Here is a 24229-nt window from a genome sequence, read left to right as displayed (position 1 = left end):
AGCAAAGCTTTACTTATCAGTCAGAATACTGTAGCAAAAGTGGTACAAAAATTTAAGAAAGATGGAACTGCAACCATCTCACAGAGACGTCCAGGTTGTCCACGGAAGTTAACAGCTCGACAGGAGCGTCTTCTGACGAGAAGGGTTGAAGAAAATTGGCATGCAAGTTCACTGCAGTTACCTAAAGAAGTAGAAAGCCAAACTGGGGTGACTATTTCCGGTGACACAATATGGCGTACACTGCAGAGGAATAGCATGCATGGATGCCGTCCACGAAAGAAGCCTCTCCTAAAGCCCAGGCACAAAAAAAAGCCCGCCTCGAGTTTGCCAGGGCCTATGCTGACAAAGATGAAGCCTACTGAGACACTATACTCTGGAGTGAGGAGACCAAGATAAATGTTTTTGGAACTGATGGCTTCAAAACTGTATGGCATCGCAAAGGTGAGGAATACAAAGAAAAATGCATGGTGCCTACAGTGAAACATGGTGGTGGCAGTGTCCTTATGTGGGGCTGCATGAGTGCTGCTGGTGTCGGGGAGCTGCATTTCATTGATGGCATCATGAATTCACAGATGTATTGCTCTATACTGAAAGAGAAGATGCTACCATCACTCTGTGCCCTTGGTCGTCGTGCACTTTTACAACATGGCAATGATCCTAAACACACATCTAAGGCCACTGTTGGATTTCTGAAGAAGAACAGGGTGAAAGTGATTCAGTGGCCAAGTATGTCTCCTGATCTGAACCCAATCGAACACCTATGGGGAATTCTGAAGAGACAAATTGAGCATCACTCTCCATCCAGCATCCGGTCACTAAGAGGTCACTGTCGAAGAACGGAAAAAGATTGATGTTGCAAAATGTCGCCAACTTGTTCATTCCATGCCTAGAAGACTTGGTGTTGTCATTAAAAATCATGGAGGCCATACAAAGTACTACAGTAGATGTAGTAGTTTTTGTTGTGGGGTGTATTCATTTTTTGCACCACCCTAATTTCAGTAAAACTGAAAAATGTGTAATCTAAGTTATATTATTAACCTTACTTTCACGTTATAAGTTACAGATGTTATTTTAAACTTTGTCTTGTCAACATTTTGGAAATTGTGTTCATTGAGATATTGTTTAAAATGTCACTTTTCAAAGGGGGTGTACTCATTTACGCTGAGCACTGTATGTGGAGTTAGCCACGACTGTAATGGTGATGAGTGCTATTTTCATATGAAGACGTTACTTTGTTCAGACCAATGCCGTGTGTGTGGCCTGACTCATATACCCGTAAGAATCCAGGAGCATTATGAAAGCCATGCAAGCAGGGAAGTGAGTGAGTCTAGCAAACCGGATTCACTCCCGCTTCCCAACTACGGTCAGGAACGTGAAAAAGAGGGAAGGCAACATACTGGAATGGATTTTGCTCAGAATATTTCCCCTAGCTGTAAAAATTCCCTTGAGAAGTAAGCTAGGATGACTGTCTGAACAGAACCAGCTATCTTGGGTCACGTTTATTCGTCAGGGCATAATGAACAGAGATTTTGTTTTGCCATGCTTTTACCGGCCCTCTCTGTGGGCCTGTCATTTCAGGTTCACATGACAGCATACGTGTTCTCACCGGTCAATCACAACCAAGTTAGCTAATGCGCATTAACATTCTACACTAATGCAAAAGCAGCGTGCAGCAGTGAAACAAAAGCCATGGAAAGGTCAAAAATTAAAGGAGGGGCCAAAAAAACAAACAAACCAGGCATTAGAGGCATAGGCTACCAAATATTTAAAAAAAATAAATCTACAAACTGTTTGGGCATCAGCACCCTGAATTGGCCTGCAATGCCATTTTCAAGGACCAGAATGAAGAGCTTAAAATGGACATTAAAACATAGCTATAGACTAGGCTGTTGCCTCTTGCGGTTACCAGAGGACTAGCCCCCCTGTAACCCTAGCTGTATAGGTGAGAGGCCAAGGGCTATGGAAACGAAGGTCAGAGCCGCCCAATGTGCCTGACTGCATGGAGCGGGAAGGACTTTAGAGATGGGCTAGGCTGCATGTTCATTTAAAACTGCTGTAACTTGCCCAACCATAACTGACTATCATATGTACCAGAGATTTCCAAGCTTGTTGGGGCTGAAGCACATCAAAGGTCAAATCAGAATGTCAAAGCACACCAAATTAAAAGTTGGCTATCGATTATGAAGAATGTTACACACATTATGATGGGCTAGAACAGGGGTGGCCAACCAGTTGGAGACCAACAGCCACATTTTTTTACTGTATTACCGCAAAGAGCCACATCATACACATGGGCACACGAACATCACCCATCCCTTCCTCTCTCTCTCACACACACACACACCTCTGCTCAGCCAGATTAATAGTAAATGTCACACACCAACATATTTACTCCTACAGTACTAAGACCACAGGCTGAGGCCAGTCATTTTTAACAATGAACATTGTGTGCACTTACTATGCATGCTGCTTAGTGGGACTCATGGCATTACCAAAAAAAAGCCACACCATACACATGACCACACATGAACATCGCCCCCCCCCCCTCGCTCTCTCTCTCTCACAGACACACACGCACCTCTGCTCAGCCAGATTAATAGTAAATGTCACACGCCAACATGAGAGAAATTTACTCCTTCAGTCAGTACTAATACCACAGGCCAGTCATTTACAGCAATCAATATTGTGTGCACTTACTATGCATGCTGCTTAGTGGGACTTCTGACATTCCTTGCCTTGAACAATCCTCTTCAAATCTGCCTTGTATTCCGTCGTTGCCACTCAAAGCAGTTCTTTCACATGGGTTTCAGTCAGAACAGAACGATGCTTTGACTTCACGTGTTTCATGGTAGAGAACACAGACTCGCAGACGTATGTTGACCCAAACATTGACAGTATCTTAAGCGCAGCCCGTTTCACATTCGGGTATTTTTCCAATGGCACACTTTTCCAAAACTCAATGGTGCCTTCCCTCAAAACAGGTTTCAGTTGGTCTTCCTCACGAAGCTCGATCATCTCCAACTCAGCCGCAGCCTCATCTGTGACAAGTAGGGCTTTCAAACAGTCCATCTCCGCATTGAATGGGTCGATGAGGAACGTAACCTGTGGCCTTTTCAGTTGTATATCACGGAACCGGGTTACAAAGCTTTCGTGCAGGTTTTCAATTAGTGTTGCATATCTGGCTCCTTGCTTATTCAGGGAGGCGGGAAGCTTTGAAATGAGCTAATGACAACTGACATATAAGGCAGAATGGCTTGCCATTGCGTTCAACAAAAAAGTAAAAACTCTCCCACTCTGTTAAAAATGTCCTATGTTCGTCTTCATATTTTCGTTTTGCTGTGCATTTTTTCATTGCCATTTTGAGAGGCTACTTGACAAGATACACCTTGCCCAAAAACTTAGCGATTATCTCACGCACATGCGCATTTGACATGACCTGAAAATACCGTAATATACCCAAGCAAAGCGAAGATGCATTTGACGAAAATACCATACTGAACTCAAGCAAAGCGCACGCGCACATAAAAAAAAAACCCCACAAACTTCGATATGAACGCAAGAGCCGCATGACACCGGGCAAAGAGCCGCATGCGACTCGCGGGTTGGCCACCCAAGGGCTAGAAGGTCATTTGCAAAATTTGACCCAGACTGCACTACAGCAGATTGTCAAATAATTATTAAAACAGATAGGTAAATCAGATAGGCAATTGTATAAATTTATTAAAAAGGGTGAGGCAATGCTCATTACAGTGTTTTCCATGAGTTACCTAGACTGTAGTGAGTGAAGGAAGCATTTTCAGAACACAAACACCATTTGATTTGAGACTGATAACATTAAGTGTCCACTCCAGTCATCCACTAGTCCAAACACAATACGATGGTTATCAATTTAAAACAGCAAACAGATAACATCAATGGAGAAGTTAGCATTGATAATCAGCATTCATCAAACTTGAGCTTAGAGAACGTTAACATCAGCATGTCCAAATCTCATCTCCTCGCTTTAAAACAGTGCACGGTTAAATTTGTAGAGTTTTAGCTTATTTGAGTCAGAAAAGCTACTAACACATCCGGTAGCATGTATTCGTCATTCAAAACACAAGTGCATGCTCTAACCAGAGTTCAAAATAGGTTTATTTTTTGGCTAAAATGAAATTATTCTGCATGTTCTCTATTCAATATTTTATATTTTCTAAAAAAATAAATAAACCAGTTGAACACAGGTAACCACTTCTGCTTCATTTCTTTGAGGGCTGAAGTGTATGCTCTAGTCATTTTTTTAAACTGTTTATGAACTGAAACTCCTTAACCATGCTTTGCGGGTGTGGCCTTTTTGCTGTGGCATCACCATTCATATCGATACAACCAGTGTATTTATGCTTAAATTACTAAAGCACAAAACATTTTGTGCAAGTTCTTCATAGATCTAAAACTCTTAATTTTGCTCTCAAAGTGCACCAGTTTGATACATTTAACTTTAAAATAAACAAAATTATCTCACAGGGGAGCATGCCCCCAGAGCGAGGGCCACTGACCCTAGTTTCACAAAATCCTGAAGGAAACACTATTATTCTGTCTTTTTTTTTTAATAACTACTGCCAGTGGAAAAGCTACCTGTTTTGTTGCAAGTTAGGGTAGCTGTGAAAGAAATCTCTCTCAACTCAAACGTAGAAGTAGGTGACCGTGATTACGCAACATATCCTAGAAGCATGTTGATGTTCAAAAATAAACTTGACGGGTAGTGAACTAATGTGGCATGTGTGGAAGGAGAAATCATGAGACGGAGAGCTCCGCTTTTGAATATAAAAGTGCGTCATTGCATATCGTACAACGAAATTGGACGCCATCCTACCAGTGCAACATCTGCTTATTTTAGATTTAATTATTTATTTCTGTCATTTCAACTTTCAATAACATACACACTGGTTACATACATATCAGCAAGAAAGACCGAAAAGGATTAGACTGAAGCAAAAGCTTATTGCGTCTACCCTCATCACATTTCATAAATTAATAAATCTTTTTTTATGCCAAAGAAATTAAGGAAAGAAACAAAAAGGAAAAAAAAATTATAATAGTAACAATAGTATCTGTTACATTTTGTTCAATACAATTTTACAGCTTTCAATTTCAAATGAACACCAAAACATACATATTGGATTTTGCCATGTTCGTATTCTGCAGTGTTACATATCAAGTAGCTGGATCAAATTTAAAATCAAACCATTTTTTTTCCCCAAACACATTTTTCATATCTCAGTTTTGTATTTACTGATAATCTTATGTTTGTACGCTTTAAGGCCTTTAAGCGTGTTACACAGTTTAATTTCATTTTCAAGACCATTCCATAAATGAACTCCTGTTATAGATATTGTGATATCGCAAGAGGCTGGCTGCCTCTCGGCGGGACCCTTCAATCAGTGCAAGAACACAGAAGTTAAAATAAAACAAGATTTTTAATGTTATGCCAGGAAATCAAACAGAAAAGGTAGCTCAAAGTCCAATGGTCAAACGAAAGTGGATTCCCAAAAGTCAAACTCAAATAATGTCTCTGGCTTTAGAACAACGAAATTATAGGCAGGTTTCCTTCAGTCCAATATCCTTTTCCCAGAACAAACAAAATCTTCTGCCTTACTTTGAGTCCAGTTAACAATCCCTGGAGGATTGTCCATGAGCAGGAGAGTCCATGAGCCTCGCTCCTCTCCTTCCACCTTCACACAGAGCTTTTGAGCTCTCACAAAGCCCTCTCACTCATTAGGCCCTCATTGGCCACAGGTGTGCTGTCGTGTGGTGTGCTGAGGGGTGAAGTTCCTAACTCCACCACCAGATGGAGTTATAGCTGCCAGAAGTTGGAGCCATCTGCGTGTGACGTAGCACCCCTCGACGACACAGCCTCTCGGGATATCACACATCCCCCCGGGACTGACTTCCTCGTCGGGCTGAAGGTTGCGAAGAGGACGTCTCGCCGGGACAGGGCGTCCGCATTGCCATGGCGCCTGCCAGCCCTGTGAACAACAGAGAAGTTAAACGCTTGCAAGCTTAAAAACCATCTGGTAACCCTACTGTTTGTCTTTGTTCTTGGCCATCCACTGCAGAGGGGCGTGGTCCGAGGTCACCGTGAACCGCCGGCCCAGGAGGTAATACCACAGGGATTCCAGGGCCCAGATAATGGCGAGACATTCTTTTTCAACCGTAGAATAGTTCTTCTCTCTGGGGAGTAGCTTTCTGCTTAAATACAGGATGGGATGTTCCTCATCTTCATGTACTTGGGCGAGTACAGCCCCCAGTCCCACCTCCGAAGCGTCCGTTTGCACCACGAACTCCCGCTTGAAGTCTGGTGCCACCAGAACCGGACTGGAGCAGAGGGCCTGCTTCAGGTTGATGAAGGCTGCCTCTGCCGCGGGATTCCACTTCACCATCCTCGAGTGCCGTTTGGTTGTCCGGTCTGTCAGGGGTGCAGCAATGGAGGCAAAATTGGCGATAAAATACCGGTAGTAGCCGGCTAGGCCCAAAAACAACCTCACCTGCTTCTTGGTGAGGGGTTGCGGCCAGTCCTGTATGGCCTGCAGCTTCGCTTCCTGGAGCTTGACTAGTCCCCGGCCAACCGTGTACCCCAGGTAGTTGGTTTCACTAAAAGCCAGTCTGCATTTTTTTGGGTTTGCTGTCAGGCCTGCATCTCTGAGGGAATCAAGCACAGCTTGTACACTGTCCGAATCCGGACTGTCCGAATCCGGACTTTGAATGACCACATCATCTAAAAATGCTGCTGCATACCTCTTGTGGGGAGCCAGGACCCGATCCATTAAGCGCTGGAACGTGGCCGGCGCTCCATGCAGACCAAATGGGAGCCGTGTGTACTGGTAGAGACCCTCTGGTGTGGCAAAGGCCGTCTTCTCCTTTGACGCCGGTGTCAGGGGCACCTGCCAGTAGCCTTTGGTAAGGTCCAGAGTGGTGAGGAACCGGGCATGTCCTAAAGAGTCTACTAAGTCGTCAACACGGGGCATGGGGTATGAATCAAACTCCGACACCTCATTCAATTTGCGATAATCATTGCAAAATCTCACCGACCCGTCTGGTTTGGGAACCAAGACGATGGGGCTTGCCCAGGCACTTTTGGACTCCTCGATGACTCCCAGCTCTAGCATCTTTCTCACTTCCTCCTGGATAGCCACCTTGCGAGCCTCCGGCACACGATAGGGACGCTGGGTCACTGTTCGGCCCAGGACGGTGCGGATCTTGTGTTGGACCACCTCTGTGTGCCCGGGGAGTGAGAAGACATCCCGGTCGCGGTCCACCAGCTCTAGGGTCATCTGTTGCTGGTGTGGGGATAGGCCTGGCCCCACCTGAACCTCCTCTCTGGCAGGTTCTTTGGACTCTGTCGGGGGCAAACAACTGAACAGCACCTCTCTGGCGTGCCATTTTTTCCAGAGGTTAACGTGATATATTTGCTCAGGTTCTCTTTTATCAGGCTGTCTCACCTTATAGTTCACTTCTCCTACCCGCTCGATGACCTCATACGGTCCTTGCCAAGATGCCAGGAACTTACACTCCACGATCGGTACCAGGACCAGCACTCTGTCCCCCGGCTTAAACTCTCTCGGCTGGGCAGGTTGGTTGTAGGAGGCCTGCTGTTGCCATTGAGCAGTCTCCATGTGTTCACACACTATCGGGTAGACGGCCCTCATTCTCTCCTTCATGGCCCAGACATGCTTGATCAGGGTCCGCTGTCTGCAGGGTTGCTCCTCCCAAGCCTCCTTGGCAATGTCCAGCAGCCCTCTGGGTCTGTAAGAAAGCAACAATTCAAAAAGCGAAAAGCCAGTAGAAGATTGGGGTACCTCTCTTACTGCAAACAGCAGGTATGGCAGCAGCTGGTCCCAGTTCCGCCCATCCTCTTCTGTCGCCTTCCTCAGCATGGACTTCAGAGTCTGGTTAAACTGCTCGACCAAGCCGTCTGTCTGGGGGTAGTAGACAGATGTTCGCAACTGTTTTGATTCTCAACAGGGCACACAGTTCTTTCGTCACCCTAGACATGAATGGAGTGCCCTGATCCGTCAATATTTCCTTCAGAATCCCCAGACTGGTGGAGAGGAGGAACAGCTCCTTGGCTATCTGTTTGGAGGTAGCCTTCCTCAGGGGGATGGCCTCAGGGTACCGGGTCGCATAGTCCAGGATGACCAGAATGTACTGATGCCCCCTGGAGCTTTTTGGTAAAGGCCCAACTATATCCAGTCCAATCCTCTCAAAACGAGTTTCAATAATTGGCAAGGGGATGAGTGGGTTACGGTATGGAGGTTTAGGCGCCACCTTCTGGCATTCTGGGCAACTACAGCAGTAATTCTCCGTTTCCTTGTGCACTCCCGGCCAGAAGAAACGCTGTAAGATCCTTTCTTTTGTTTTCTCTACACCTAGGTGGGCCCCCAGGGGATGTGTGTGTGCCAGATTGAGCACAGTCGCCCGGTGGGGTTGTGGTACAAGGAGCTGTTCAAGCACTTTGTCATCTTTCTTCACCACCTGATACAGTAGGCCCTGTATAATGGCAAAATGGGGGTATGTAGGGCTTGCTCTACCCCCTACCAGCACACCCTCTAGCACCTGCACATTTCTTAAGGTGTTTGCCAGTGTGGGATCCTGCAACTGGGCAGTGCCATACTGGCCTGTAAGAGGGGGAAGCTCCTCAATGCCTGGGGCATCTTCCTCCTCGGAGCTCTGAGAGCTTCCCGGGGCTCCCTTCTCTTCTTCAGTCTCCGGGCCAGTCTCTGTGTCAGCCTGGGTGCCGGTCATCCCTGCAAGGGCAAAAGCGGGGATGCAGGGTTGTGCAGGTTGCACTTGTGTGGTTGCAGGAGGAGTCTTACCTCTCTGACTGCAGGGTACCCAGGCTGGCCTCTGCTGGGCCTCTCTCCACGGCAGGTGGAAGGTTGGGCAATCTCGCCCAATCAGAACCGGAACTGGGAGGGAATCAGCCACTCCCACCCTCATGTGTATAGTCTCGCTGGTGGTGGTCATTTTGAGTTCAGCGGTGGGGTACTCTTTGGTGTCCCCATGGATGCAGGAAACTGGGAGAACTTCGTCCGTGGTCAGCCACGATGGATCCACCAGGTCCTTACGCACCAAGGTGACCCGACTACCCGAATCTAACAATGCCTTGACATCACGGCAATTCACAGTCACTGGGCATGTGGGGGGTCAGTCTGGGGGCCCATCTGCAGCCCCGACGAGTGATGCAAACAGCTGGGTGGAGGGTGAGCTGGAGGACCCTGCGGTGGGCATAGGCTTGTCCACCGGTTTCCCACACTGCCACGACATGTGTCCCCTGCCCCCACACCGGAAGCATTGTCAGGTGTCACAATCACGGGGAATCCTAACCGGACCCGGCTGGCTTCTGGCTCCCCCTGGAGCATAGCCAGGTCCTGCTGTGGCTGGGCTGGACCCCTTGGGGTTTTTGGGGCGGCCTCCCCCTATCGGCAGCGGGGGCACAGTCCTGGGGTCCTTTCTGGAAGTACGGAGCATTTCTGTTGTGGCCTGGTACTTTTCCACAGCTTCAACCATCAGTTCGGCTGTGGTTAGGGCTTGTTGGCTGATGAAGCGCTTCGCCTCATATGGCAGGGCTCGAATGTAGTCATCCACGACCACGGCCTCCACTACTGCAGCTGCTGTGGTTTTCTCCGGTTCCAGCCATCTCCTCGTGATTCTGGAAAGTTCGTGCATCTGCGCACGGGGAGCCTGGTCAGCTTGAAAGGTCCAGCTGTGGAAGCGTTGAGCCATACCAAACTTGGTGAGCCCATGTCGGCTGAGGATCTCAGTCTTTAGCGCATCATAGTTCGTGGTCTTGTCGGGGGGTAGGTCCCGGACAGCGTTCAACGATTCTCCCAATAAGAATGGGGCCAACAGTCCAACCCACTGTGCCTTGGGCCACCCTTCCCTAGTGGCCGTGGCTTCAAAGGTGTGCAAGTATGCCTCAACATCATCTGTAACCCCCATTTTGGCAATGAAATCACTTGCCTTTATTGGGTCAGCGCTCCGAACAGCCATCTTCTTCTGTAGTTGCAATTCCTCTGCCTTCAGTTGGTTGGCTTTTCTTTGTTCCTCCAGGAGGGCCGCGCTCACCTGCATTTGGGCTTGCTGGCCTGCAATAAGAGCCTTCAAAATTTCCTCCATCTTGTTGTGCAGAGGGCCTATGGTTAACTGGGAAAATGGAGCAATCAAATGTTCAGTGCCCTCCTCGTACATGCACTATTATTGCTGATTGAAATGCCCACATTCTCCACCATATGTGATATTGTGAGAGGCTGGCTGCCTTTCGGCAGGACCCTTCAATCAGTGCAAGGACACAGAAGTTAAAATAAAACAAGATTTTTAATGTTATGCCAGGAAATCAAACAGAAGGGGTAACTCAAAGTCCAATGGTCAAACGAAAGTGGATTCCCAAAAGTCAAACTCAAATAATGTCTCTGGCTTTAGAACAACGAAATTATAGGCAGGTTTCCTTCAGTCCAATATCCTTTTCCCAGAACAAACAAAATCTTCTGCCTTACTTTGAGTCCAGTTAACAATCCCTGTAGTCTTCGGCCCGGTGGCAGCCCAGTCGCAGGCGTTCATAACACAGGTAAGTATTTCAGTGCACAAATCCCTCAGGTAAGAATTCCAGATAAGCCTTTCGATGAATACTCCGTCCAGCAGGATCCACTCAGCAGGAGAGTCCATGAGCCTCGCTCCTCTCCTTCCACCTTCACACAGAGCTTTTGAGCTCTCACAAAGCCCTCTCACTCATTAGGCCCTCATTGGCCACAGGTGTGCTGTCGTGTGGTGTGCTGAGGGGTGAAGTTCCTAACTCCACCACCAGATGGAGTTATAGCTGCCAGAAGTTGGAGCCATCTGCGTGTGACGTAGCACCCCTCGACGACACAGCCTCTCAGGATATCACAATATACACCTCTGTTTCACATTTGTTCTGAACTTTGTTTTAACAAACATATACGAGTTCCTCTTAATTCATAATGACTCCCTCTGATTTGAAAGAACCTCTGAATACAGTCAGTGATAGTTTTGTTTTTGATTTTAAACATAAATTGAGCAATTTTGTAATCCACAAAATTTAAGGCCATTCAAGTTTGTAAACAACTGATTGGTTGGTTCACTATAACAGATTGTGTATGATCCTAATAGCTCTTTTCTGCAATATGAAGATCGGGTTTCTGATTGTTTTACATGCATTTCCCCAGACCTCCACACAATAAGTTATGTATGGAACAAGCAGAGAATTATAAAGTGCGTGCAATGATTTTTGGCTTAGAACGTGTTTAGTTTTATGAAGTATTGCAATAGACTTGGACATTTTTGTTTTTACATGTTTAACTTGACAGGTAGTGAACTAATGTGGCAAGTGTGTGTGTAAGGAGAAATCATGAGACGGAGAGCTCCACTTTTGAATATAAAAACCTGTCATTGCATATCGTACAACGAAATTGGATGCCATCCTACCAGTGCAACATCTGCTTATTAAAAATAAAGAAATAAAATGCCCATATAATATATATTAACAACTCAAACACCCTAAAAAGACATACACACACAAAACATTCACACACTGCTGTTTTTTTTTTTTTTTTTAATTGCACGGTCCCTTTAAAACAAGCACTGTTTAGTGCAGTTATGGCTCTTGGGTAGAAGCTCTTTTTTGGTCTATAGACCCCTTACACTGACATCACATTTACGTTAGCAACGGTCACTACCCTACCCTACACCTGGGGGACAAGCAAACTTTGTTTACATACTGTTCACATACTGAAGCCAAGCAAAGATGTCAGATGTCCGTTGCTGTTGTCTGAAGAAAACTACAGCTAAAAAAGCTCTACTAACGGATTACTTGGATAATCTTAGTTATAAAGAAGTGAAGGATACATGGAAATTGTACAAAATTCCTCAAAACCAATGGAGTGACGGTACAGATTTGTGGCCTAGTGTTAGCTACATGTTGGAATGTACTTTCCTTTTCCGGAAGAATCCGGACATGGAAGAACAGTTCAAAAAAAAAAAACTGCATACCCCACTACATAAACAAGAAAACCTTTGTGTAAAGAATTTTTACCGACATCAGCTTTAGGGAACAGAATGCTGCAAAAGCCTGAGCATTTACTCTCAAAGGACTACTACTTGAACTGTGGGCTAGGATGGTATTCCTGGCCCGCCATGTCTCAACAACCTCAAGGACATCAAGTTACAGAGCTATTTGCACTCATTTATACATTGATATTTATGATTTGTTAAAAAAGAAACAAATCTCTGAAGTATTATTATTTGTAAAATAACGTTATCTTGCTCTAGACTTTCAAACAATGTTCTAAGATTTTATTTTAATTTTATCTAATGGTGTATGGTACAATAATTACAAATGCAAACAGAATCGGCACATTCCAGTTGCAGCTGTAGTCATATAGCTAACTATAATCATATAGTTAACTATAAATCACCCTTGTAATAATAGTTTCAATAAACTGTTCATGTTCAGTTCCCTCTTCATTTATTCTCTATTCAAAAGGCACAACTGATCCACACAGTATTCCTGGCCCGCCATGTCTCAACAACCTCAAGGACATCAAGTTACAGAGCTATTTGCACTCATTTATACATTGATATTTATGATTTGTTAAAAAAGAAACAAATCTCTGAAGTATTATTATTTGTAAAATAGTGTGCAACAGACAGTAACAATATTATCCAAAATAGTTTTTCCTGCCATAGTCGATTTATTTCCATTTCACATGCCTGCAGCTGTTGTAAAGTTCAGTGCGTTTGTGTAGAACTCTCTCAAACTGTAGGTTCATTACTACACTCTGGCTCCAGGTTGACATTTTGCACAGGACTGAGTTCCTCTGATAACAGAAGCAAAGCTTCAGCGCTTTTTGCTCTTAATCTTTTCTGTTCTTTCAGGATGCATCAGGAGCATGTCGCTCCTTGTTGGCTTTTTTTTAACGAATTATGTCAGCGTTGTTTGTTTGGTGCCCAATCTGGGTTTTCCATGTCGAATAAGGAAGTTGGTTCATCTGGAAGAAAATCATTTGATTTTGTCTGAACACTTTCATGAAGAAGCTAATTCAAATGTGAGCAGAAATAAAAGAAGATTCTTAAACAAACTCTTCTATACTCTGTTGCACCTGTCTATTTAAAAAAAAAAAAAAAAAAACATTTTAAATAGTTGCAAATTTCTCTGCAATTTTCAGGGTTAGCTCCTCTCGCTGTATTCTCTTTAACCACTCATTTCTTCATTGTTCTTGAAGCATTTGCTTCTCTTTGTTAACATTTTTCTTCATAGCAGGGAAATGGTAATATCTTTTATCTATTCCTCGATTTAAATGATTGGACCAACCAAAAACAGCGCAAAAATGAACCATATTTAAGACTGGTTAAGCCTTGTTTACACAAAAACTGGTGTCTTTTCACCTGGAAGTCAATTATCACGTGATGCGTAACGTCATGTGCAAGGGGTCTATTTGTCCATTTCTTAATTGACCTGAACTGCCTGCCCAAGGGCAGCAGTTCAAACAGAGAATTTCTGGGGTGGGACGGATCTTTTAATATACTGAGGGTTCTTTTGAGGCAGCAGGAACTGTAAAGCTCTTCCAGGCAGGGAAGAGAGCATCCAATGATCATCTGGGTGGTGGTGACAACCCTCTGGAGCACTTTTCTCTCTGCTCCTGTGCAGCTGACAAACCACACACTGATGCAGTATGCATGTAAGTATGTTCTCTATGGAGCAACAATAGAAGGACACAAGCAGTTTTTGAGGGAGGTCGTTCATCCTGAGGATCATCAGGAAGTAAAGTCTCTGCTGTGCATTCTTTATCACTTGTGTGGCATTAGAGCTCCAGGTCAGCTCCTCCTCTATGTGCACCCCAAGGAACCAGAAGTCTAGGATCCTCTCCACATATTGCGCACTGATGAGAATAGGCTGAAAGTCCGTTTTCTTTTTCCTGAAGTCTATGATCAGCTCCGTGGTTTTGGTGGTTGAGGACGAGGTTTGTTGTCTCAGCACCACCCAGACAGCTGCTCAACCTTGTGCTGATAAGCAGACTCCTTCCCCCCAGAGATGAGCCCCACTATGGTAGTATCATCCGCAAATATGATGTCATTACGGGAACGAGCAGGGTGCAGTTGTAAGTGTAGAAGAACAACTTGTTTAATCCAAGATAAAGCTGTGGCACAGCAGTTATGCTCATATTTACATAGGAATAACATCCATGAAATGTACCAGTCAGGATTTAGACCTCATCATAGCACAGAGACAGCTCTGGTTAAAAGTAGTAAACGACCTATTGTTGGTGTCTGATCAGGGCTGTGTCTCGCTGCTTGTGTTGCTTGACCTTAGTTCAGCATTTGATACCATTGATCATTCCATTCTTCTGGATAGACTAGAAAATGTTGTGGGAGTTAAGGGAATGGCCCTCTCCTGGCTCAGCTCTTATTTAACTGATCGCAATCAGTATGCTGATGTAAATGGTGATTTTTCTAGACATACTGCATTTTTATAAAATCTCAGGGCTTTACATTAGCACCCGCCAAATGCGGGTAAAATTCGGCTTTGGCGGGTAATAACTTTAGTCTCACTAGCCACTTTGGCTGGTGGTTTATTCTGTGGTATGACAGTATATTTTAATTGTAGTTTTCTCTGAAGGCATCTGATATAATAAACACATTGCAATGTAATATTACACTCCTACAACTCCCATGAGCACCTGCGTAAACATTGACAACGTTAGAATTGTTTAGAACGTTCGTTAACGTCTCAGATAAAATCAAAATGATACGGTAACCTGCGGTTAATGAACAAAGCAACAAGGTTGCTGACGACTGACAAGCGCACTGTGTGGCAGCATATAGCTGGAGTTTCAAATCCTGCTGCTCAGGAGAAAAGGGGCAGAAATGAGCAGGGCCGGAGCAGCATTTTAAAATCACCGAGGTCCGTGATGCGCAAAGCGCGCGCCGAAAAATGTTCGCCATATTTAAATGAGAAGGGTGAATTACACACCACACAAGAGATCTCACCTCATCTCATTATCTCTAGCCGCTTTATCCTGTTCTACAGGGTCGCAGGCAAGCTGGAGCCTATCCCAGCTGACTACGGGCGAAAGGCAGGGTACACCCTGGACAAGTCGCCAGGTCATCACAGGGCCGACACATAGACACAGACAACCATTCACACTCACATTCACACCTACGGTCAATTTAGAGTCACCAGTTAACCTAACCTGCATGTCTTTGGACTGTGGGGGAAACCGGAGCACCCGGAGGAAACCCACGCGGACACGGGGAGAGCATGCAAACTCCGCACAGAAAGGCCCTCGCCAGCCACGGGGCTCAAACCCAGACCTTCTTGCTGTGAGGCAACAGCGCTAACCACTACACCACCGTGCTGCCCAGATTGGCTCGTTCATAGCAAAACTGAAAATACCATGTACTGCGAAGACCGTAGAAAGTCTGGCAAAGACAGGCACCAGTAATTTTAAACTCGAAACCATCAAGGACCACAAAAAGTCAAATGCACACATCGGTACAATAACATCAAAACCGGCGAAGACGGCTGGTTCACCACAGGGCAGCATTGCTTTCAGTCACTGGCTGTCATGAAGTCGGCTGAGCTGGAGAGGATGGAGCTGCCGTTTAGAAATGTTCACATGATTGTAAAGAAGAAGTTGATCCCAGCCCCAGCTATCAACTTATGACCTGCAGGAAGCCTCAGGCCACAAAGACAATTTTTCATGGACCATTCAGACTCCTCTGATGATGAATGTAATGAGGACATTTAATGTCTCTCTCTACACATGTTCTCACACACACACACACACACACACACACACACACACACACAATTAAGAGATAATACATAATATACATAATAATACTTGATAATACACATAATACTTGCATATCAAAACATCAAATGTTTTTCAATGATAAATGTTTTGAATTGGACTTTTAATATTAGAATCATTTCAATTGTACTGAATGTTATTTTTTCATATACGATATTTCATATTGTAAGGGGCTTGAATTTGAGTTCAATAAACAGAATACTCTGCTTATATTTTTGTCTGAATTGGTTCCATGTTTTCATAGAGGGAGCTACCTTAACAGCACTGAATACTTGAGTGCTACTGTACAGATACATTATACACTACCATTCATGATTAAATCTAGATCTTCCGAACTGTAACGTATCATGGTGAAGAAAAAAATGCGATTTCCTGGCAACAAAATTGTGGCTAGTGAAAAGGCTGAATGGCTAGTGACTCAGGAAATCCACTAGCCACAGTGGCCGGTGAGCAAAAAAGTTAATGTAAAGCCCTGATATATATATATATATATATATATATATATATATATATATATATATATATATATAGAGAGAGAGAGAGAGAGAGAGAGAGAGAGAGAGTGATTCCACGCTTATGGGTACTGAAATGGGGACATGAACTTATTTTTAAAAATTCACCTAAAACCATTTCATTTTTTTACCATCAGGTCACAAAACATGTAATCTTTAATGAATGATATGTTAAAAGATAACTTTAATTTTCTGAGATGTAATAACATTTATCTGCCAAAGTCAGAACGTAACAGAAGTGTTGTGGAGATATATATTCTCAATTTTAACAATGTAGAATTACTTTTTGAAACATAGGAAGGTGATATTTTAGCAAATATAATTAATAAACATGTGTAGTAGAATAAACATACACATTCTTTCAATAAGATTAACATATAGCTAGATTGTAATTAATTTGTAACAGACGCGAGATGGACAATCGTAACAGAAGTAATGTAACAGACATCATTTTGGAACTCATAGGCTTGACTTTGGCATATAAATATGTTTTTATTACATCTCAGAAAATTAAAGTTATCTTTTAACATATCATTCATTAAAGATTACGTTTTGTGACCTGATGGTAAAAAAAGAAATGGTTTTAGGTGAATAAGTTCATGTCCCCATTTCAGTACCCATAAGCGTGGAATCACTCATATATATATATATATATATATATATATATATATATATATATATATATATATATATATATATAAAAAACCTCTGGGTGATATTCATAAACATATTAGTTTCCACTGTTATGCTGATGACACACAGTTGTATGTTTCTACAAAACCTGATGAGAGACACCAGCTTAATAGAATTGAGGAACGTGTGAAGGACATTAGACACTGGATGCTTATTAACTTCCTTCTGCTCAACTCTGACAAGACTGAAGCACTTGTACTCGGACCACATGCAGCTAGAAGCAAGTTTTCTGATTCCACAGTAACTCTGGATGGCCTTTCTGTTTCTTCACGTGCAGCAGTAAAAGACCTTGGAGTGATTAATGACCCTGGACTTTCATTCGAAACTCACATCAATAACATTAGCCGGTTAGCTTTCTTTCATCTCAGAAATATTTCTAAGAGAAGAAATTCAATGTCACTACACGACGCAGAAAAATTAGTTCATGCTTTTGTTCCCTCCAGGTTGGATTATTGTCATGCCTTACTGTCTGGATGTTCCAATAAGTGCATAAACAAGCTCCAGTTAGTTCAAAATGCAGCAGCAAGAGTCCTTACTAGAGATAGAAAATATGATCCCATCACCCCTGTCTTATCCACACTGCATTGGCTCCCAATCAAATTTCACATAGATTGTAAAATACTATTCTTGACCTTGAAAGCACTGAATGGTCTCGCGCCACAGTACCTGAGTGAACTTCTGCTCCTCTATGACCCACCACGCCTACTTCGATCAAGAGGTGCAGGCTATCTGCTGGTACCTTGTATAGTGAAGGCTACATCAAGGGGCGGAGCCTTTTCTTAAGCCCCACAGTTATGGAACAACCTTCCAAGTAGTGTTCGGGAATCAGACACAGTCTCAGCATTTAAGTCTAGGCTGAACGCATATCTATCTGTTTAGCCAAGCCTTTTGTTAAGAGTGTTTATGAGGGAAAGGAGTAGATCTGGAAGGTCCTCAGACAGAGCGTTTTGGTAAACTGGGATGTATGGATGCTGTCAGTTCCCCACTCACTTGATCGCTCAAGTTTGTTGATCCTGTCGTGGCTGCTGCTTTATGTCCTGGGGCTCCCTCATGCCTGTGCTACCTTCTGGCTTTCCCCTTTTAGTTATGCCGTCATCGTTAGTTGCCGGAGTCCCTGCTTGTACTCAGTGCAAAATGTATACTGTTCCTACTCATCAGGTGACATTGGGCATACCCAACAACCTGTGTTTTCTCTCTTTCTCTCCCCCTCCCCATCTGTCCCTCTGAGTTACATGGCAATCCTGACCTCTTCTGCTCCTCAGACCTGCCTGATCCATTCTGATGCCCTACATCTGGTTGGAGTCTCATCACATCGCTCCTGTGGAGGACGGCCCCATATGGACAGTTGAAAGTCACACTTGGAAGATGCTCTGGACTCTTACAGTAATGCGTTTATGGCTGAGGACTACGGCTGACTTGCTAACTTTAGGACTGCAGTTGTCATGAACAGTTCTGCACTCAAGTTTCCATCAATGAAGAGTTAGAACATCAACAAAACTGATTTCATGTTAAAAATGTTAGAATCACATTGTCTCTTATCACCCAAATGAGGATGGGTTCCCTTTTGAGTCTGGTTCCTCTTGAGGTTTCTCTCTCATGTCGTCTGAGGGAGTTTTTCCTTGCCACCGTTGCCACAGGTTTGCTCATTGGGGATAGATTAGGGATAAAATTAGCTCATATTTTAAGTCATTCAAATTCTGTAAAGCTGCTTTGCGACAATGTCTATTGTTAAAAGCGCTATACAAATAAACTTGACTTGACTAGAGGGTGAAGAGTGGGGAGCCATTGCGAAGGCAATCAGACAGGAAGTCCTTTATCCAGAGGCAGATGGATTAAGACAGTCCCAGGTCTGTCAGGTTGGACACCAGTCTGTGAGGGAGAATGGTGTTGAATGCTGAGCTAAAGTCCACAAAGAACAGCCTAGCATAGCTCTCCTGCTGCTGAAGGTGAGTGAGGGCAGTGTGGAGAATTGTTGCTATGGTGTCCTCTGTAGACCCATTAGCTCTACAAGTATACTGGTGTTTAACTGGTGTCTAAACAGAGTGGGCTTTATAGATAATTGGGCTAATTTTGAGGGCACTGCTGGCCTGTTAGGGCGGGACGGTATCCATCCCACTCGGGAAGGTGCTGCTCTCATTTCCTGCAGCATAGGTCATAGTCTCAGAACAGGCCTAGTTAATTTCTGACAATCCAGAGCCAAGGCCAGGGAGCAGACGAACAGGCTACACCGACTGTCTGCTAGCTGCACAGAGTCGTCACTCAGGGCCCACTACATCGAGACTGTGTCTGTTCCCTGAGCTCAACAAAAAGGTAGAAATTTTCAGAGAGTTTGTTCCAGTAACCTAATCAATATAAAATTAGATCATACTGACTGTACAGCTGCTGCCAGCACCTTTGATCTAAAGGTGGGGCTATTAAATATTAGATCTCTTGCATCTAAAGCGCTAATGGTTAATGAACTCATTACTGATCAGGAGTTTAATGTACTGTGTTTAAAAGAAACATGGATTAAGCCAAATGAATATATAGCATTAAATGAAGCGAGTCCTCCTGGATACAGTTATATACACCAGCCTCGTCTAACTGGCAGAGGAGGCGTCGCGGTTATTTATAACGATTATCTAGGTGTAACACAAAAACTTGGTTTTAAATTTAATACATTTGAAGTTCTTCATACTCATATAATGTATGTAGCCTCGAAAAATAAGTCTACCCAGTTAATTCCATTGCTTATTATTTACAGGCCCCCGGGGCCATATTCTGAGTTTCTTTCTGAATTTGCAGATTTTATCTCGGATCTGGTTATTTCCTTAGACAAAGCTTTAGTTGTCGGAGATTTTAATATTCACTTCGATAACCCAGAAGACCCTTTAAAAACAGCGTGTGTGTCCATCTTAGACTCAGTCGGGATTAAGCAGAATGTCATAGGATCGACCCATAATGGTGGTCACACCCTTGATCTAATACTAACATTCAGATTAAACGTAGATAATATAGTCATACTTCCACAGTCTGAAATTCTCTCAGATCACTGTCTCATCTCATTCAAAATATGTCCGAGTAATAATATATGCACCTCACCACGCTACTGTATTAAACGTACTTTCACGTCAGCTACTGCACAGAGCTTTATAAATGATCTCCCAGAGCTGTCAACTTTGATTGGGTCACTGTCAGCCCCTGCAGAACTTGATCAGGCAACTGAATGCTTAGAGTCAACATTCCGCCATACTTTAGATAATGTAGCTCCTCTAAAAAGGAAAATGAGTCAGAGACAAAAAATTAGCACCCTGGTATAATGATGACATTCGCACATTAAAACAGACCACTCAAAAATTGGAACGTAAATGGCGTCAAACAAAATTGGTAGTGTTCAAATTAGCTTGGAAGGAGAGCTTCCTGAAGTATAGAAAAGCTCTTAGTGCTGCGAGATCAACATATTTCTCCTCCCTAATAGAAGATAACAAAAATAGTCCTAGATTCCTATTTAATACTGTAGCAAAATTAACCAGGAATAAGTCCACTATCAACACATGCACACCTGCAGTATGTAGTAGCAACGACTTCATGAATTTTTTAAATGACAAAATTGAGAATATCCGACAAAAAATTCAAACTACTAATTTAAGGTCAGACAATGAAAAAGTGACCTTGTAGTTAACAATATAACTGTATCAGATCATCAGTTAGAATGTTTTACTCCCCTAAAAGAAACTGAATTACTTTCATTAATCTCTACATTAAAAGCCTCAACTTGCGTAGTAGATCCCTTACTGACACATCTATTCAAACAGATAATGCCTGGAGTAATTGAACCGCTTCTAAAAATAATAAATTCTTCTCTTATGATTGGCTATGTACCCAAATCCTTTAAACTAGCAGTTATCAAACCCCTGATTAAAAAACCTGACCTTGATCCCTGTCAGCTGTCCAATTATCGGCCAATATCAAACCTCCCCTTTATCTCCAAGATCCTTGAAAAAGCTGTGGCACAGCAGTTATGCTCATATTTACATAGGAATAACATCCATGAAATGTATCAGTCAGGATTTAGACCTCATCATAGCACAGAGACAGCACTGGTTAAAGTAGTAAACGACCTACTGTTGGCGTCTGATCAGGGCTGTGTCTCGCTACTTGTGTTGCTTGACCTTAGTGCAGCATTTGATACCATTGATCATTCCATTCTTCTGGATAGACGAGAAAATGTTGTGGGAGTTAAGGGAATGGCCCTCTCCTGGCTCAGGTCTTATCTAACTGATCATTATCAGTATGTTGATATAAATGGTGATATTTCTAGACGTACCGAGGTAAAGTTTGGTGTTCCACAAGGTTCTGTCTTGGGTCCACTGCTTTTTTCTCGATATATGTTACCTCTGGGCGATATTATTCGTAAACATTGTATTAGTTTTCACTGTTATGCTGATGACACACAGTTGTATGTCTCTGCAAAACCTGATGAGAGACACCAGCTTAATAGAACTGAGGAATGTGTTAAGGACATTAGACACTGGATGCTTATTAATTTCCTTCTGCTTAACTCTGACAAGACTGAAGTACTTGTGCTAGGACCACATACAGCTAGAAGTAAGTTTTCTGATTACACAGTGACTCTGGATGGCCTTTCTGTTTCTTCACGTGCAGCAGTAAAAGACCTCGGAGTCATTATTGACCCCAGTCTTTCATTCGAAACTCACATTGATAACATCACCCGGATAGCTTTCTTTCATCTCAGAAATATTGCAAAGATAAGAAACTTAATGTCATTGCATGATGCAGAAAAACTAGTCCATGCTTTCATTACCTCCAGGTTGGATTATTGTAATGCCTTACTGTCTGGATGTTCCAATAAGTGCATAAACAAGCTCCAGTTCGTTCAAAATGCAGCAGCAAGAGTCCTTATTAGAACTAGAAAATATGACCACATCACGCCTGTCTTATCCACACTGCATTGGCTCCCAATCAAATTTTGTATTGATTATAAAATACTACTATTGACCTATAAAAGCACTAAACGGTCTCGCACCACAGTACCTGAGTGAACTTCTGCTCCTCTATGACCCGCCACGCCTACTTAGATCAAAAGGTGCAGGCTATCTGCTGGTACCTCGTATAGTGAAGGCTACATCAGGGGGCAGAGCCTTTTCTTACAAAGCCCCACAGTTATGGAACAGCCTTCCAAGTAATGTTCGGGAATCAGACACAGTCTCAGCATTTAAGTCTAGGCTGAAAACATATCTGTTTAGTCAAGCCTTTTGTTAATGGTGTTTATGAGGTAAAGGAGTAGATCTGGAGGGTCCTCAGACATAGAGTGTTTTGGTAAACTGGGATGTATGGATGCTGTCAGTCGCCACTCGCTTGCTCACTTGAGTTTGTTGACGGTGTAGTGGCTGGCTGCTTTATGTCCCGGGGCTCCCTCATGCCTGTGTTACCTTCTGGCTCTCTCCTTTTAGTTATGCTGTCATAGTTAGTTGCCGGAGTCCCTACTTGTACTCGGTGCAATATGTATACTGTTCCTACTTATTCAGGTGACATTGGGCATACCTAACCACCTGTGTTTTCTTTCCCTCCCCCCCACCCTAAATCTGTCCCTCTGAGTTACATGGAGTCAACAGGAAATCTTTTGGTGGAGAGGGTGGAGACCTCGACTGGCTATCGTAGTCTGCAGGGAATCGGCCGTCAGACATTCTGTCGCATGTCCCAGACCCGGTGAAATGTAACTGAATTGTCTTGGCCAGCCCTAAGGGTCCCATCTGCATCTCATCATTGCTGAAGAGTGTGCTCCCATCACCCAATCAAGCATCCAGCCAGAGCAGGTCATGATATTTTTTACCATATTAACATGCCATTGTTGTGTGTTATGCCTGATGTAAAGACTCTCGTCTCTGCGAGCCTACCACACAGATTTAATACTTGTCATTTTTAGGGCATACCTAACAATGTGTTTTCTTTCTCTCTCTTCCCCCCCCCCCCCATCTGTCCCTCTGAGTTACATGTTGGTCCTGGGATTGAGATGCTGGCCTCTTCTGCCCCTCGGACCTGCTTGATCCATCCTGGTGCCCTGTGTCTGGTCAGAGTTTTATCGCACCGCTCCTGTGAAGGACGGCCCCATGAGGACAGTTGAGGGTTATACCTGTTAAAACTGTTAATATTATAGTCAGGCTGTCTGTTGTTGCCCAAATGAGGATGGGTTCCCTTTTGAGTCTGGTTCCTCTCGAGGTTTCTTCCTCATGTCGTCTGAGGGAGTTTTTCCTTGCCACCGTCGCCACAGGCTTGCTCATTGGAGATAGATTAGGGATAAAATTAGCTCATGTTTTAAGTCGTTCAAATTCTGTAAAGCTGCTTTGCGACAACGTTTATTGTTAAAAGCGCTATACAAATAAACTTGATTTGATTTAACATGGGTGGGGGACTTGAGATGATGCAAGTCTGAACCAGTTGCTCAAAGCGCTTCATGATGACGGGAGTAAGTGCCACTGGTCAGTGGTCATTCAGGCTGCTAATGGTCTTTTTTTGGCAATGGAAGATGGTAGAGGGCTTCAGGCAGGTTGGGATGGTGGACTGGGATAGGGACTGATTGACTTATGTGACATCCTATGCTCTGTACATAACATGGTTCTAGATGTTTTATTTTACTGCAAGATACATGCCTATCAGAAATACTGGACAGAGGTGGTCAATTACTGCAGGAGTCTTGGTCAAGGTGGTTCATTGCTATTTAGCCCCTAATGTTCTCCAAGCTTTAACATTAACAGCCCCTTGCGCCTTTGCACTCTGGCAAGGCTCCGTGGAACTGGCAACAAGTAAAGCGACTGCCTTTTCTGGTCGCTACAATAATAATCCTCCTCCGTGGAGCCAAATTTATTTTCAAAATGGGATTAAAGGCCATTTAGATTAAAAAAAAAAAAAGTGACTACCGACAAACATTTTTAATGAAAAAGTACAGTCACTGTTGTATTTAAAAAAAACTATTATTTCATGAGCCTGCATGAAAATGCATGGGGTTGCTCAAAATTCCACAGCACACCAGGTATATACTGTCTCATCTCATCTCATTATCTGTAGCCACTTTATCCTGTTCTACAGGGTCGCAGGCAAGCTGGAGCCTATCCCAGCTGACTACGGGCGAAAGGTGGGGTACACCCTGGACAAGTCGCC

At 43.6% G+C, this 24229-nt stretch overlaps 2 protein-coding genes across 2 annotated transcripts in view; one reads left to right on the top strand and one right to left on the bottom strand.

The window, feature by feature from the left end:
• LOC132865856 (zinc finger protein 850-like) overlaps window positions 1-24229 on the top strand; it is a 1522149-nt gene that overhangs the window by 545491 nt on the left and 952429 nt on the right. The gene's annotated exons all lie outside the window — the stretch shown is intronic.
• LOC132865857 (zinc finger protein 420-like) overlaps window positions 1-24229 on the bottom strand; it is a 74171-nt gene that overhangs the window by 11525 nt on the left and 38417 nt on the right. The window lies entirely within an intron of this gene.

This window comes from Neoarius graeffei, chromosome 18, assembly GCF_027579695.1.
Source record: "Neoarius graeffei isolate fNeoGra1 chromosome 18, fNeoGra1.pri, whole genome shotgun sequence".
Lineage (NCBI taxonomy): Eukaryota > Metazoa > Chordata > Actinopteri > Siluriformes > Ariidae > Neoarius > Neoarius graeffei.
The sequence above is the reverse complement of the archived record's forward strand: the minus strand, read 5'-3'. Positions and strand labels throughout refer to the sequence as shown.